Source organism: Ambystoma mexicanum, chromosome 6q (assembly GCF_040938575.1).
Source record: "Ambystoma mexicanum isolate Mex_15411 chromosome 6q, UKY_AmexF1_1, whole genome shotgun sequence".
NCBI classification, from domain to species: domain Eukaryota; kingdom Metazoa; phylum Chordata; class Amphibia; order Caudata; family Ambystomatidae; genus Ambystoma; species Ambystoma mexicanum.
In genome coordinates, this window is record NC_090937.1 from 1,632,562,375 (window position 1) to 1,632,578,603 (window position 16,229).

At 50.0% G+C, this 16,229-nt stretch overlaps 5 non-coding genes across 5 annotated transcripts; all 5 read left to right on the forward strand.

Moving 5' to 3' along the window:
- The first annotated feature begins 2,667 nt into the window (after nt 1-2,667).
- Nucleotides 2,668-2,739, forward strand: TRNAM-CAU (transfer RNA methionine (anticodon CAU)). The gene has a single exon. It is a non-coding gene; the product is annotated as a tRNA-Met (tRNA).
- Nucleotides 2,740-3,924: 1,185 nt separating this feature from the next.
- TRNAM-CAU (transfer RNA methionine (anticodon CAU)) lies at nt 3,925-3,996 on the forward strand. The gene has a single exon. It is a non-coding gene; the product is annotated as a tRNA-Met (tRNA).
- A 4,914-nt stretch (nt 3,997-8,910) lies between these two features.
- Nucleotides 8,911-8,982, forward strand: TRNAM-CAU (transfer RNA methionine (anticodon CAU)). Its single transcript has one exon. It is a non-coding gene; the product is annotated as a tRNA-Met (tRNA).
- Nucleotides 8,983-12,644: 3,662 nt separating this feature from the next.
- Nucleotides 12,645-12,716, forward strand: TRNAM-CAU (transfer RNA methionine (anticodon CAU)). The gene has a single exon. It is a non-coding gene; the product is annotated as a tRNA-Met (tRNA).
- A 2,826-nt stretch (nt 12,717-15,542) lies between these two features.
- TRNAG-UCC (transfer RNA glycine (anticodon UCC)) lies at nt 15,543-15,614 on the forward strand. The gene has a single exon. It is a non-coding gene; the product is annotated as a tRNA-Gly (tRNA).
- The last annotated feature ends 615 nt before the right edge of the window (nt 15,615-16,229 follow it).

Consider the following 16,229-nt stretch of genomic DNA (forward strand, 5'->3'; position numbering starts at 1 on the left):
AAATGAGGCCTGTCTGCAAAAGGCCATGGGATGGGAGTGCGTGGTTGCAGGTTGTTTGGCTTTGTAAGGCCTACTGCCCGCTTCACTCGAAACTGGGTCTAGGGTTGTCGGTTTGTAGGCTGTAAAAGCCCCGAAAAGCTCTCGTTCTCCAGCCAGCGGAGTGGCGCAGCGGAAGCGTGCTGGGCCCATAACCCAAAGGTCGATGGATCGAAACCATCCTCTGCTAAGTTTTTTCAAATTATGTTTTTGTGTCATGGCATTAGGGCACAAAGAGCTGTAAGTGCCTGGATGCAATGTCATTCCTTGAACTTGCTGCCTCGTTCCACTCTTGCGCTAAATAGGAGAGGGTCCCAGCCCAGCCAACAAAATGTACTGTTCAATCAAACCAAACTTAAAACCAAGCTCCTTTTTTAAGGGGTCCCGGGGAAATGTTGGGCTGACCGGCAAGACCTCATGATGCGAACTGCTTCTGCGTCAAACGCAAGCTTTTTTTATTCCCAGCCAATGACTTATTCTTATTTCTAAGGGGCGCTCCATCAGATAGCCCAGACAGGCAGGCGTTGGTGGTATAGTGGTGAGCATAGCTGCCTTCCAAGCAGTTGACCCGGGTTCCATTCCCGGCCAACGCAGATCAAATCTTTAAATTGTTCAAAATGCATTTTTTGGAAATCAGACTCATGCTGAAAGCAAAGCTGACACACTTTTCGTGAAAATCAAAACCCCATCCAGGAAAGGTTCTTGCATCCTAGTTTCTGCAACTGTCTATCGGTGAGGGGATTGAAGCGAGCAGGGCTCCTGGCCCCTCCCCGACAAAGCCCTGACGAAGGTCTGACAAAGGCCTATTCGCCTTGCCCTGACGGGCAAAGGTCCCAGCAGGCCACCGAGCACAGCACCTCAGCCTATTAGAGTGAGGTTTCAGGATCTCTCTCATCCTGTAAACCAACATACTGAGGAAGGTGAAACGTGTGGCTGCGCTCCTCACATGCTGAAGCAGCAGCAGCCCTTTCCCTGAAGCAAAGTTCCTTCATTCCTCCCTCCCATAACCCTTAGCAGGGGATTTATGGTAATTGAGTTGAGTTTCCAAACTGGCCCTTCCTTCCTTCCTTCCCATATCTGCCAGCTCGAGAAGGCTTGTTTTGTTGCACCTGGGAAGTAAAGTATCTATTTGCGAGAGAGAGAGAATGAGAGAGAGAGACAGAGAGAGAGAGACAGAGAGAGAAGGGGAAGGGGTGTTGGCAGTTAGGGTGTGAGCTAGAGAAATGAGGCCTGTCTGCAAAAGGCCATGGGATGGGAGTGCGTGGTTGCAGGTTGTTTGGCTTTGTAAGGCCTACTGCCCGCTTCACTCGAAACTGGGTCTAGGGTTGTCGGTTTGTAGGCTGTAAAAGCCCCGAAAAGCTCTCGTTCTCCAGCCAGCAGAGTGGCGCAGCGGAAGCGTGCTGGACCCATAACCCAGAGGTCGATGGATCGAAACCATCCTCTGCTAAGTTTTTTCAAATTATGTTTTTGTGTCATGGCATTAGGGCACAAAGAGCTGTAAGTGCCTGGATGCAATGTCATTCCTTGAACTTGCTGCCTCGTTCCACTCTTGCGCTAAATAGGAGAGGGTCCCAGCCCAGCCAACAAAATGTACTGTTCAATCAAACCAAACTTAAAACCAAGCTCCTTTTTTAAGGGGTCCCGGGGAAATGTTGGGCTGACCGGCAAGACCTCATGATGCGAACTGCTTCTGCGTCAAACGCAAGCTTTTTTCATTCCCAGCCAATGACTTATTCTTATTTCTAAGGGGCGCTCCATCAGATAGCCCAGACAGGCAGGCGTTGGTGGTATAGTGGTGAGCATAGCTGCCTTCCAAGCAGTTGACCCGGGTTCCATTCCCGGCCAACGCAGATCAAATCTTTAAATTGTTCAAAATGCATTTTTTGGAAATCAGACTCATGCTGAAAGCAAAGCTGACACACTTTTCGTGAAAATCAAAACCCCATCCAGGAAAGGTTCTTGCATCCTAGTTTCTGCAACTGTCTATCGGTGAGGGGATTGAAGCGAGCAGGGCTCCTGGCCCCTCCCCGACAAAGCCCTGACGAAGGTCTGACAAAGGCCTATTCGCCTTGCCCTGACGGGCAAAGGTCCCAGCAGGCCACCGAGCACAGCACCTCAGCCTATTAGAGTGAGGTTTCAGGATCTCTCTCATCCTGTAAATCAACATACTGAGGAAGGTGAAACGTGTGGCTGCGCTCCTCACATGCTGAAGCAGCAGCAGCCCTTTCCCTGAAGCAAGTTCCTTCATTCCTCCCTCCCATAACCCTTAGCAGGGAATTTATGGTAATTGAGTTGAGTTTCCAAACTGGCCCTTCCTTCCTTCCTTCCCATATCTGCCAGCTCGAGAAGGCTTGTTTTGTTGCACCTGGGAAGTAAAGTATCTATTTGCGAGAGAGAGAGAATGAGAGAGAGAGACAGAGAGAGAGAGACAGAGAGAGAAGGGGAAGGGGTGTTGGCAGTTAGGGTGTGAGCTAGAGAAATGAGGCCTGTCTGCAAAAGGCCATGGGATGGGAGTGCGTGGTTGCAGGTTGTTTGGCTTTGTAAGGCCTACTGCCCGCTTCACTCGAAACTGGGTCTAGGGTTGTCGGTTTGTAGGCTGTAAAAGCCCCGAAAAGCTCTCGTTCTCCAGCCAGCAGAGTGGCGCAGCGGAAGCGTGCTGGGCCCATAACCCAGAGGTCGATGGATCGAAACCATCCTCTGCTAAGTTTTTTCAAATTATGTTTTTGTGTCATGGCATTAGGGCACAAAGAGCTGTAAGTGCCTGGATGCAATGTCATTCCTTGAACTTGCTGCCTCGTTCCACTCTTGCGCTAAATAGGAGAGGGTCCCAGCCCAGCCAACAAAATGTACTGTTCAATCAAAACAAACTTAAAACCAAGCTCCTTTTTTAAGGGGTCCCGGGGAAATGTTGGGCTGACCGGCAAGACCTCATGATGCGAACTGCTTCTGCGTCAAACGCAAGCTTTTTTTATTCCCAGCCAATGACTTATTCTTATTTCTAAGGGGCGCTCCATCAGATAGCCCAGACAGGCAGGCGTTGGTGGTATAGTGGTGAGCATAGCTGCCTTCCAAGCAGTTGACCAGGGTTCCATTCCCGGCCAACGCAGATCAAATCTTTAAATTGTTCAAAATGCATTTTTTGGAAATCAGACTCATGCTGAAAGCAAAGCTGACACACTTTTCGTGAAAATCAAAACCCCATCCAGGAAAGGTTCTTGCATCCTAGTTTCTGCAACTGTCTATCGGTGAGGGGATTGAAGCGAGCAGGGCTCCTGGCCCCTCCCCGACAAAGCCCTGACGAAGGTCTGACAAAGGCCTATTCGCCTTGCCCTGACGGGCAAAGGTCCCAGCAGGCCACCGAGCACAGCACCTCAGCCTATTAGAGTGAGGTTTCAGGATCTCTCTCATCCTGTAAACCAACATACTGAGGAAGGTGAAACGTGTGGCTGCGCTCCTCACATGCTGAAGCAGCAGCAGCCCTTTCCCTGAAGCAAAGTTCCTTCATTCCTCCCTCCCATAACCCTTAGCAGGGGATTTATGGTAATTGAGTTGAGTTTCCAAACTGGCCCTTCCTTCCTTCCTTCCCATATCTGCCAGCTCGAGAAGGCTTGTTTTGTTGCACCTGGGAAGTAAAGTATCTATTTGCGAGAGAGAGAGAATGAGAGAGAGAGACAGAGAGAGAGAGACAGAGAGAGAAGGGGAAGGGGTGTTGGCAGTTAGGGTGTGAGCTAGAGAAATGAGGCCTGTCTGCAAAAGGCCATGGGATGGGAGTGCGTGGTTGCAGGTTGTTTGGCTTTGTAAGGCCTACTGCCCGCTTCACTCGAAACTGGGTCTAGGGTTGTCGGTTTGTAGGCTGTAAAAGCCCCGAAAAGCTCTCGTTCTCCAGCCAGCAGAGTGGCGCAGCGGAAGCGTGCTGGGCCCATAACCCAGAGGTCGATGGATCGAAACCATCCTCTGCTAAGTTTTTTCAAATTATGTTTTTGTGTCATGGCATTAGGGCACAAAGAGCTGTAAGTGCCTGGATGCAATGTCATTCCTTGAACTTGCTGCCTCGTTCCACTCTTGCGCTAAATAGGAGAGGGTCCCAGCCAAGCCAACAAAATGTACTGTTCAATCAAACCAAACTTAAAACCAAGCTCCTTTTTTAAGGGGTCCCGGGGAAATGTTGGGCTGACCGGCAAGACCTCATGATGCGAACTGCTTCTGCGTCAAACGCAAGCTTTTTTTATTCCCAGCCAATGACTTATTCTTATTTCTAAGGGGCGCTCCATCAGATAGCCCAGACAGGCAGGCGTTGGTGGTATAGTGGTGAGCATAGCTGCCTTCCAAGCAGTTGACCCGGGTTCCATTCCCGGCCAACGCAGATCAAATCTTTAAATTGTTCAAAATGCATTTTTTGGAAATCAGACTCATGTTGAAAGCAAAGCTGACACACTTTTCGTGAAAATCAAAACCCCATCCAGGAAAGGTTCTTGCATCCTAGTTTCTGCAACTGTCTATCGGTGAGGGGATTGAAGCGAGCAGGGCTCCTGGCCCCTCCCCGACAAAGCCCTGACGAAGGTCTGACAAAGGCCTATTCGCCTTGCCCTGACGGGCAAAGGTCCCAGCAGGCCACCGAGCACAGCACCTCAGCCTATTAGAGTGAGGTTTCAGGATCTCTCTCATCCTGTAAACCAACATACTGAGGAAGGTGAAACGTGTGGCTGCGCTCCTCACATGCTGAAGCAGCAGCAGCCCTTTCCCTGAAGCAAAGTTCCTTCATTCCTCCCTCCCATAACCCTTAGCAGGGGATTTATGGTAATTGAGTTGAGTTTCCAAACTGGCCCTTCCTTCCTTCCTTCCCATATCTGCCAGCTCGAGAAGGCTTGTTTTGTTGCACCTGGGAAGTAAAGTATCTATTTGCGAGAGAGAGAGAATGAGAGAGAGAGACAGAGAGAGAGAGACAGAGAGAGAAGGGGAAGGGGTGTTGGCAGTTAGGGTGTGAGCTAGAGAAATGAGGCCTGTCTGCAAAAGGCCATGGGATGGGAGTGCGTGGTTGCAGGTTGTTTGGCTTTGTAAGGCCTACTGCCCGCTTCACTCGAAACTGGGTCTAGGGTTGTCGGTTTGTAGGCTGTAAAAGCCCCGAAAAGCTCTCATTCTCCAGCCAGCAGAGTGGCACAGCGGAAGCGTGCTGGGCCCATAACCCAGAGGTCGATGGATCGAAACCATCCTCTGCTAAGTTTTTTCAAATTATGTTTTTGTGTCATGGCATTAGGGCACAAAGAGCTGTAAGTGCCTGGATGCAATGTCATTCCTTGAACTTGCTGCCTCGTTCCACTCTTGCGCTAAATAGGAGAGGGTCCCAGCCCAGCCAACAAAATGTACTATTCAATCAAACCAAACTTAAAACCAAGCTCCTTTTTTAAGGGGTCCCGGGGAAATGTTGGGCTGACCGGCAAGACCTCATGATGCGAACTGCTTCTGCGTCAAACGCAAGCTTTTTTTATTCCAAGCCAATGACTTATTCTTATTTCTAAGGGGCGCTCCATCAGATAGCCCAGACAGGCAGGCGTTGGTGGTATAGTGGTGAGCATAGCTGCCTTCCAAGCAGTTGACCCGGGTTCCATTCCCGGCCAACGCAGATCAAATCTTTAAATTGTTCAAAATGCATTTTTTGGAAATCAGACTCATGCTGAAAGCAAAGCTGACACACTTTTCGTGAAAATCAAAACCCCATCCAGGAAAGGTTCTTGCATCCTAGTTTCTGCAACTGTCTATCGGTGAGGGGATTGAAGCGAGCAGGGCTCCTGGCCCCTCCCCGACAAAGCCCTGACGAAGGTCTGACAAAGGCCTATTCGCCTTGCCCTGACGGGCAAAGGTCCCAGCAGGCCACCGAGCACAGCACCTCAGCCTATTAGAGTGAGGTTTCAGGATCTCTCTCATCCTGTAAACCAACATACTGAGGAAGGTGAAACGTGTGGCTGCGCTCCTCACATGCTGAAGCAGCAGCAGCCCTTTCCCTGAAGCAAAGTTCCTTCATTCCTCCCTCCCATAACCCTTAGCAGGGGATTTATGGTAATTGAGTTGAGTTTCCAAACTGGCCCTTCCTTCCTTCCTTCCCATATCTGCCAGCTCGAGAAGGCTTGTTTTGTTGCACCTGGGAAGTAAAGTATCTATTTGCGAGAGAGAGAGAATGAGAGAGAGAGACAGAGAGAGAGAGACAGAGAGAGAAGGGGAAGGGGTGTTGGCAGTTAGGGTGTGAGCTAGAGAAATGAGGCCTGTCTGCAAAAGGCCATGGGATGGGAGTGCGTGGTTGCAGGTTGTTTGGCTTTGTAAGGCCTACTGCCCGCTTCACTCGAAACTGGGTCTAGGGTTGTCGGTTTGTAGGCTGTAAAAGCCCCGAAAAGCTCTCGTTCTCCAGTCAGCAGAGTGGCGCAGCGGAAGCGTGCTGGGCCCATAACCCAGAGGTCGATGGATCGAAACCATCCTCTGCTCAGTTTTTTCAAATTATGTTTTTGTGTCATGGCATTAGGGCACAAAGAGCTGTAAGTGCCTGGATGCAATGTCATTCCTTGAACTTGCTGCCTCGTTCCACTCTTGCGCTAAATAGGAGAGGGTCCCAGCCCAGCCAACAAAATGTACTGTTCAATCAAACCAAACTTAAAACCAAGCTCCTTTTTTAAGGGGTCCCGGGGAAATGTTGGGCTGACCGGCAAGACCTCATGATGCGAACTGCTTCTGCGTCAAACGCAAGCTTTTTTTATTCCCAGCCAATGACTTATTCTTATTTCTAAGGGGCGCTCCATCAGATAGCCCAGACAGGCAGGCGTTGGTGGTATAGTGGTGAGCATAGCTGCCTTCCAAGCAGTTGACCCGGGTTCGATTCCCGGCCAATGCAGGTCAAATCTTTAAATTGTTCAAAATGCATTTTTTGGAAATCAGACTCATGCTGAAAGCAAAGCTGACACACTTTTCGTGAAAATCAAAACCCCATCCAGGAAAGGTTCTTGCATCCTAGTTTCTGCAACTGTCTATCGGTGAGGGGATTGAAGCGAGCAGGGCTCCTGGCCCCTCCCCGACAAAGCCCTGACAAAGGCCTATTCGCCTTGCCCTGACGGGCAAAGGTCCCAGCAGGCCACCGAGCACAGCACCTCAGCCTATTAGAGTGAGGTTTCAGGATCTCTCTCATCCTGTAAACCAACATACTGAGGAAGGTGAAACGTGTGGCTGCGCTCCTCACATGCTGAAGCAGCAGCAGCCCTTTCCCTGAAGCAAAGTTCCTTCATTCCTCCCTCCCATAACCCTTAGCAGGGGATTTATGGTAATTGAGTTGAGTTTCCAAACTGGCCCTTCCTTCCTTCCTTCCCATATCTGCCAGCTCGAGCAGGCTTGTTTTGTTGCACCTGGGAAGTAAAGTATCTATTTGCGAGAGAGATAGAATGAGAGAGAGAGACAGGGAGAGAGAGACAGAGAGAGAAGGGGAAGGGGTGTTGGCAGTTAGGGTGTGAGCTAGAGAAATGAGGCCTGTCTGCAAAAGGCCATGGGATGGGAGTGCGTGGTTGCAGGTTGTTTGGCTTTGTAAGGCCTACTGCCCGCTTCACTCGAAACTGGGTCTAGGGTTGTCGGTTTGTAGGCTGTAAAAGCCCAGAAAAGCTCTTGTTCTCCAACCAGCAGAGTGGCGCAGCGGAAGCATGCTGGGCCCATAACCCAGAGGTCGATGGATCTAAACCATCCTCTGCTAAGTTTTTTCAAATTATGTTTTTGTGTCATGGCATTAGGGCACAAAGAGCTGTAAGTGCCTGGATGCAATGTCATTCCTTGAACTTGCTGCCTCGTTCCACTCTTGCGCTAAATAGGAGAGGGTCCCAGCCCAGCCAACAAAATGTACTGTTCAATCAAACCAAACTTAAAACCAAGCTCCTTTTTTAAGGGGTCCCGGGGAAATGTTGGGCTGACCGGCAAGACCTCATGATGCGAACTGCTTCTGCGTCAAACGCAAGCTTTTTTCATTCCCAGCCAATGACTTATTCTTATTTCTAAGGGGCGCTCCATCAGATAGCGCAGACAGGCAGGCGTTGGTGGTATAGTGGTGAGCATAGCTGCCTTCCAAGCAGTTGACCCAACGCAGGTCAAATCTTTAAATTGTTCAAAATGCATTTTTTGAAAATCAGACTCATGCTGAAAGCAAAGCTGACACACTTTTCGTGAAAATCAAAACCCCATCCAGGAAAGGTTCTTGCATCCTAGTTTCTGCAACTGTCTATCGGTGAGGGGATTGAAGCGAGCAGGGCTCCTGGCCCCTCCCCGACAAAGCCCTGACGAAGGCCTGACAAAGGCCTATTCGCCTTGCCCTGACGGGCAAAGGTCCCAGCAGGCCACCGAGCACAGCACCTCAGCCTATTAGAGTCAGGTTTCAGGATCTCTCTCATCCTGTAAACCAACATACTGAGGAAGGTGAAACGTGTGGCTGCGCTCCTCACATGCTGAAGCAGCAGCAGCCCTTTCCCTGAAGCAAAGTTCCTTCATTCCTCCCTCCCATAACCCTTAGCAGGGGATTTATGGTAATTGAGTTGAGTTTCCAAACTGGCCCTTCCTTCCTTCCTTCCCATATCTGCCAGCTCGAGAAGGCTTGTTTTGTTGCACCTGGGAAGTAAAGTATCTATTTGCGAGAGAGAGAGACAGAGAGAGAGAGACAGAGAGAGAAGGGGAAGGGGTGTTGGCAGTTAGGGTGTGAGCTAGAGAAATGAGGCCTGTCTGCAAAAGGCCATGGGATGGGAGTGCGTGGTTGCAGGTTGTTTGGCTTTGTAAGGCCTACTGCCCGCTTCACTCGAAACTGGGTCTAGGGTTGTCGGTTTGTAGGCTGTAAAAGCCCAGAAAAGCTCTTGTTCTCCAACCAGCAGAGTGGCGCAGCGGAAGCGTGCTGGGCCCATAACCCAGAGGTCGATGGATCGAAACCATCCTCTGCTAAGTTTTTTCAAATTATGTTTTTGTGTCATGGCATTAGGGCACAAAGAGCTGTAAGTGCCTGGATGCAATGTCATTCCTTGAACTTGCTGCCTCGTTCCACTCTTGCGCTAAATAGGAGAGGGTCCCAGCCCAGCCAACAAAATGTACTGTTCAATCAAACCAAACTTAAAACCAAGCTCCTTTTTTAAGGGGTCCCGGGGAAATGTTGGGCTGACCGGCAAGACCTCATGATGCGAACTGCTTCTGCGTCAAACGCAAGCTTTTTTCATTCCCAGCCAATGACTTATTCTTATTTCTAAGGGGCACTCCATCAGATAGCCCAGACAGGCAGGCGTTGGTGGTATAGTGGTGAGCATAGCTGCCTTCCAAACAGTTGACCCGGGTTCGGCCAACGCAGATCAAATCTTTAAATTGTTCAAAATGCATTTTTTGGAAATCAGACTCATGCTGAAAGCAAAGCTGACACACTTTTCGTGAAAATCAAAACCCCATCCAGGAAAGGTTCTTGCATCCTAGTTTCTGCAACTGTCTATCGTTGAGGGGATTGAAGCGAGCAGGGCTCCTGGCCCCTCCCCGACAAAGCCCTGACGAAGGCCTGACAAAGGCCTATTCGCCTTGCCCTGACGGGCAAAGGTCCCAGCAGGCCACCGAGCACAGCACCTCAGCCTATTAGAGTGAGGTTTCAGGATCTCTCTCATCCTGTAAACCAACATACTGAGGAAGGTGAAACGTGTGGCTGCGCTCCTCACATGCTGAAGCAGCAGCAGCCCTTTCCCTGAAGCAAAGTTCCTTCATTCCTCCCTCCCATAACCCTTAGCAGGGGATTTATGGTAATTGAGTTGAGTTTCCAAACTGGCCCTTCCTTCCTTCCTTCCCATATCTGCCAGCTCGAGAAGGCTTGTTTTGTTGCACCTGGGAAGTAAAGTATCTATTTGCGAGAGAGAGAGAATGAGAGAGAGAGACAGAGAGAGAGAGACAGAGAGAGAAGGGGAAGGTGTGTTGGCAGTTAGGGTGTGAGCTAGAGAAATGAGGCCTCTCTGCAAAAGGCCATGGGATGGGAGTGCGTGGTTGCAGGTTGTTTGGCTTTGTAAGGCCTACTGCCCGCTTCACTCGAAACTGGGTCTATGGTTGTCGGTTTGTAGGCTGTAAAAGCCCAGAAAAGCTCTTGTCTCCAACCAGCAGAGTGGCGCAGCGGAAGCGTGCTGGGCCCATAACCCAGAGGTCGATGAATCGAAACCATCCTCTGCTAAGTTTTTTCAAATTATGTTTTTGTGTCATGGCATTAGGGCACAAAGAGCTGTAAGTGCCTGGATGCAATGTCATTCCTTGAACTTGCTGCCTCGTTCCACTCTTGCGCTAAATAGGAGAGGGTCCCAGCCCAGCCAACAAAATGTACTGTTCAATCAAACCAAACTTAAAACCAAGCTCTTTTTTTAAGGGGTCCCGGGGAAATGTTGGGCTGACCGGCAAGACCTCATGATGCGAACTGCTTCTGCGTCAAACGCAAGCTTTTTTCATTCCCAGCCAATGACTTATTCTTATTTCTAAGGGGCGCTCCATCAGATAGCCCAGACAGGCAGGCGTTGGTGGTATAGTGGTGAGCATAGCTGCCTTCCAAGCAGTTGACCCAGGTTCCATTCCCGGCCAACGCAGATCAAATCTTTAAATTGTTCAAAATGCATTTTTTGGAAATCAGACTCATGCTGAAAGCAAAGCTGACACACTTTTCGTGAAAATCAAAACCCCATCCAGGAAAGGTTCTTGCATCCTAGTTTCTGCAACTGTCTATCGGTGAGGGGATTGAAGCGAGCAGGGCTCCTGGCCCCTCCCCGACAAAGGCCTGACAAAGGCCTATTCGCCTTGCCCTGACGGGCAAAGGTCCCAGCAGGCCACCGAGCACAGCACCTCAGCCTATTAGAGTGAGGTTTCAGGATCTCTCTCATCCTGTAAACCAACATACTGAGGAAGGTGAAACGTGTGGCTGCGCTCCTCACATGCTGAAGCAGCAGCAGCCCTTTCCCTGAAGCAAAGTTCCTTCATTCCTCCCTCCCATAACCCTTAGCAGGGGATTTATGGTAATTGAGTTGAGTTTCCAAACTGGCCCTTCCTTCCTTCCTTCCCATATCTGCCAGCTCGAGCAGGCTTGTTTTGTTGCACCTGGGAAGTAAAGTATCTATTTGCGAGAGAGAGAGAATGAGAGAGAGAGACAGGGAGAGAGAGACAGAGAGAGAAGGGGAAGGGGTGTTGGCAGTTAGGGTGTGAGCTAGAGAAATGAGGCCTGTCTGCAAAAGGCCATGGGATGGGAGTGCGTGGTTGCAGGTTGTTTGGCTTTGTAAGGCCTACTGCCCGCTTCACTCGAAACTGGGTCTAGGGTTGTCGGTTTGTAGGCTGTAAAAGCCCAGAAAAGCTCTTGTTCTCCAACCAGCAGAGTGGCGCAGCGGAAGCATGCTGGGCCCATAACCCAGAGGTCTATGGATCTAAACCATCCTCTGCTAAGTTTTTTCAAATTATGTTTTTGTGTCATGGCATTAGGGCACAAAGAGCTGTAAGTGCCTGGATGCAATGTCATTCCTTGAACTTGCTGCCTCGTTCCACTCTTGCGCTAAATAGGAGAGGGTCCCAGCCCAGCCAACAAAATGTACTGTTCAATCAAACCAAACTTAAAACCAAGCTCCTTTTTTAAGGGGTCCCGGGGAAATGTTGGGCTGACCGGCAAGACCTCATGATGCGAACTGCTTCTGCGTCAAACGCAAGCTTTTTTCATTCCCAGCCAATGACTTATTCTTATTTCTAAGGGGCGCTCCATCAGATAGCCCAGACAGGCAGGCGTTGGTGGTATAGTGGTGAGCATAGCTGCCTTCCAAGCAGTTGACCCGGGTTCGATTCCCAACGCAGGTCAAATCTTTAAATTGTTCAAAATGCATTTTTTGGAAATCAGACTCATGCTGAAAGCAAAGCTGACACACTTTTCGTGAAAATCAAAACCCCATCCAGGAAAGGTTCTTGCATCCTAGTTTCTGCAACTGTCTATCGGTGAGGGGATTGAAGCGAGCAGGGCTCCTGGCCCCTCCCCGACAAAGCCCTGACGAAGGCCTGACAAAGGCCTATTCGCCTTGCCCTGACGGGCAAAGGTCCCAGCAGGCCACCGAGCACAGCACCTCAGCCTATTAGAGTCAGGTTTCAGGATCTCTCTCATCCTGTAAACCAACATACTGAGGAAGGTGAAACGTGTGGCTGCGCTCCTCACATGCTGAAGCAGCAGCAGCCCTTTCCCTGAAGCAAAGTTCCTTCATTCCTCCCTCCCATAACCCTTAGCAGGGGATTTATGGTAATTGAGTTGAGTTTCCAAACTGGCCCTTCCTTCCTTCCTTCCCATATCTGCCAGCTCGAGAAGGCTTGTTTTGTTGCACCTGGGAAGTAAAGTATCTATTTGCGAGAGAGAGAGACAGAGAGAGAGAGACAGAGAGAGAAGGGGAAGGGGTGTTGGCAGTTAGGGTGTGAGCTAGAGAAATGAGGCCTGTCTGCAAAAGGCCATGGGATGGGAGTGCGTGGTTGCAGGTTGTTTGGCTTTGTAAGGCCTACTGCCCGCTTCACTCGAAACTGGGTCTAGGGTTGTCGGTTTGTAGGCTGTAAAAGCCCAGAAAAGCTCTTGTTCTCCAACCAGCAGAGTGGCGCAGCGGAAGCGTGCTGGGCCCATAACCCAGAGGTCGATGGATCGAAACCATCCTCTGCTAAGTTTTTTCAAATTATGTTTTTGTGTCATGGCATTAGGGCACAAAGAGCTGTAAGTGCCTGGATGCAATGTCATTCCTTGAACTTGCTGCCTCGTTCCACTCTTGCGCTAAATAGGAGAGGGTCCCAGCCCAGCCAACAAAATGTACTGTTCAATCAAACCAAACTTAAAACCAAGCTCCTTTTTTAAGGGGTCCCGGGGAAATGTTGGGCTGACCGGCAAGACCTCATGATGCGAACTGCTTCTGCGTCAAACGCAAGCTTTTTTCATTCCCAGCCAATGACTTATTCTTATTTCTAAGGGGCACTCCATCAGATAGCCCAGACAGGCAGGCGTAGGTGGTATAGTGGTGAGCATAGCTGCCTTCCAAGCAGTTGACCCGGGTTCGGCCAACGCAAATCAAATCTTTAAATTGTTCAAAATGCATTTTTTGGAAATCAGACTCATGCTGAAAGCAAAGCTGACACACTTTTCGTGAAAATCAAAACCCCATCCAGGAAAGGTTCTTGCATCCTAGTTTCTGCAACTGTCTATCGGTGAGGGGATTGAAGCGAGCAGGGCTCCTGGCCCCTCCCCGACAAAGCCCTGACGAAGGCCTGACAAAGGCCTATTCGCCTTGCCCTGACGGGCAAAGGTCCCAGCAGGCCACCGAGCACAGCACCTCAGCCTATTAGAGTGAGGTTTCAGGATCTCTCTCATCCTGTAAACCAACATACTGAGGAAGGTGAAACGTGTGGCTGCGCTCCTCACATGCTGAAGCAGCAGCAGCCCTTTCCCTGAAGCAAAGTTCCTTCATTCCTCCCTCCCATAACCCTTAGCAGGGGATTTATGTTAATTGAGTTGAGTTTCCAAACTGGCCCTTCCTTCCTTCCTTCCCATATCTGCCAGCTCGAGAAGGCTTGTTTTGTTGCACCTGGGAAGTAAAGTATCTATTTGCGAGAGAGAGAGAATGAGAGAGAGAGACAGAGAGAGAGAGACAGAGAGAGAAGGGGAAGGTGTGTTGGCAGTTAGGGTGTGAGCTAGAGAAATGAGGCCTGTCTGCAAAAGGCCATGGGATGGGAGTGCGTGGTTGCAGGTTGTTTGGCTTTGTAAGGCCTACTGCCCGCTTCACTCGAAACTGGGTCTATGGTTGTCGGTTTGTAGGCTGTAAAAGCCCAGAAAAGCTCTTGTCTCCAACCAGCAGAGTGGCGCAGCGGAAGCGTGCTGGGCCCATAACCCAGAGGTCGATGAATCGAAACCATCCTCTGCTAAGTTTTTTCAAATTATGTTTTTGTGTCATGGCATTAGGGCACAAAGAGCTGTAAGTGCCTGGATGCAATGTCATTCCTTGAACTTGCTGCCTCGTTCCACTCTTGCGCTAAATAGGAGAGGGTCCCAGCCCAGCCAACAAAATGTACTGTTCAATCAAACCAAACTTAAAACCAAGCTCTTTTTTTAAGGGGTCCCGGGGAAATGTTGGGCTGACCGGCAAGACCTCATGATGCGAACTGCTTCTGCGTCAAACGCAAGCTTTTTTCATTCCCAGCCAATGACTTATTCTTATTTCTAAGGGGCGCTCCATCAGATAGCCCAGACAGGCAGGCGTTGGTGGTATAGTGGTGAGCATAACTGCCTTCCAAGCAGTTGACCCGGGTTCCATTCCCGCCCAACGCAGATCAAATCTTTAAATTGTTCAAAATGCATTTTTTGGAAATCAGACTTATGCTGAAAGCAAAGCTGACACACTTTTCGTGAAAATCAAAACCCCATCCAGGAAAGGTTCTTGCATCCTAGTTTCTGCAACTGTCTATCGGTGAGGGGATTGAAGCGAGCAGGGCTCCTGGCCCCTCCCCGACAAAGGCCTGACAAAGGCCTATTCGCCTTGCCCTGACGGGCAAAGGTCCCAGCAGGCCACCGAGCACAGCACCTCAGCCTATTAGAGTGAGGTTTCAGGATCTCTCTCATCCTGTAAACCAACATACTGAGGAAGGTGAAACGTGTGGCTGCGCTCCTCACATGCTGAAGCAGCAGCAGCCCTTTCCCTGAAGCAAAGTTCCTTCATTCCTCCCTCCCATAACCCTTAGCAGGGGATTTATGGTAATTGAGTTGAGTTTCCAAACTGGCCCTTCCTTCCTTCCTTCCCATATCTGCCAGCTCGAGAAGGCTTGTTTTGTTGCACCTGGGAAGTAAAGTATCTATTTGCGAGAGAGAGAGAATGAGAGAGAGAGACAGAGAGAGAGAGACAGAGAGAGAAGGGGAAGGGGTGTTGGCAGTTAGGGTGTGAGCTAGAGAAATGAGGCCTGTCTGCAAAAGGCCATGGGATGGGAGTGCGTGGTTGCAGGTTGTTTGGCTTTGTAAGGCCTACTGCCCGCTTCACTCGAAACTGGGTCTAGGGTTGTCGGTTTGTAGGCTGTAAAAGCCCAGAAAAGCTCTTGTTCTCCAACCAGCAGAGTGGCGCAGCGGAGGCGTGCTGGGCCCATAACCCAGAGGTCGATGGATCGAAACCATCCTCTGCTAAGTTTTTTCAAATTATGTTTTTGTGTCATGGCATTAGGGCACAAAGAGCTGTAAGTGCCTGGATGCAATGTCATTCCTTGAACTTGCTGCCTCGAACCACTCTTGCGCTAAATAGGAGAGGGTCCCAGCCCAGCCAACAAAATGTACTGTTCAATCAAACCAAACTTAAAACCAAGCTCCTTTTTTAAGGGGTCCCGGGGAAATGTTGGGCTGACCGGCAAGACCTCATGATGCGAACTGCTTCTGCGTCAAACGCAAGCTTTTTTCATTCCCAGCCAATGACTTATTCTTATTTCTAAGGGGCGCTCCATCAGATAGCCCAGACAGGCAGGCGTTGGTGGTATAGTGGTGAGCATAGCTGCCTTCCAAGCAGTTGACCCGGGTTCGATTCCCGGCCAACGCAGGTCAAATCTTTAAATTGTTCAAAATGCATTTTTTGGAAATCAGACTCATGCTGAAATCAAAGCTGACACACTTTTCGTGAAAATCAAAACCCCATCCAGGAAAGGTTCTTGCATCCTAGTTTCTGCAACTGTCTATCGGTGAGGGGATTGAAGCGAGCAGGGCTCCTGGCCCCTCCCCGACAAAGCCCTGACGAAGGTCTGACAAAGGCCTATTCGCCTTGCCCTGACGGGCAAAGGTCCCAGCAGGCCACCGAGCACAGCACCTCAGCCTATTAGAGTGAGGTTTCAGGATCTCTCTCATCCTGTAAACCAACATACTGAGGAAGGTGAAACGTGTGGCTGCGCTCCTCACATGCTGAAGCAGCAGCAGCCCTTTCCCTGAAGCAAAGTTCCTTCATTCCTCCCTCCCATAACCCTTAGCAGGGGATGTATGGTAATTGAGTTGAGTTTCCAAACTGGCCCTTCCTTCCTTCCTTCCCATATCTGCCAGCTCGAGCAGGCTTGTTTTGTTGCACCTGGGAAGTAAAGTATCTATTTGCGAGAGAGAGAGAATGAGAGAGAGAGACAGGGAGAGAGAGACAGAGAGAGAAGGGGAAGGGGTGTTGGCAGTTAGG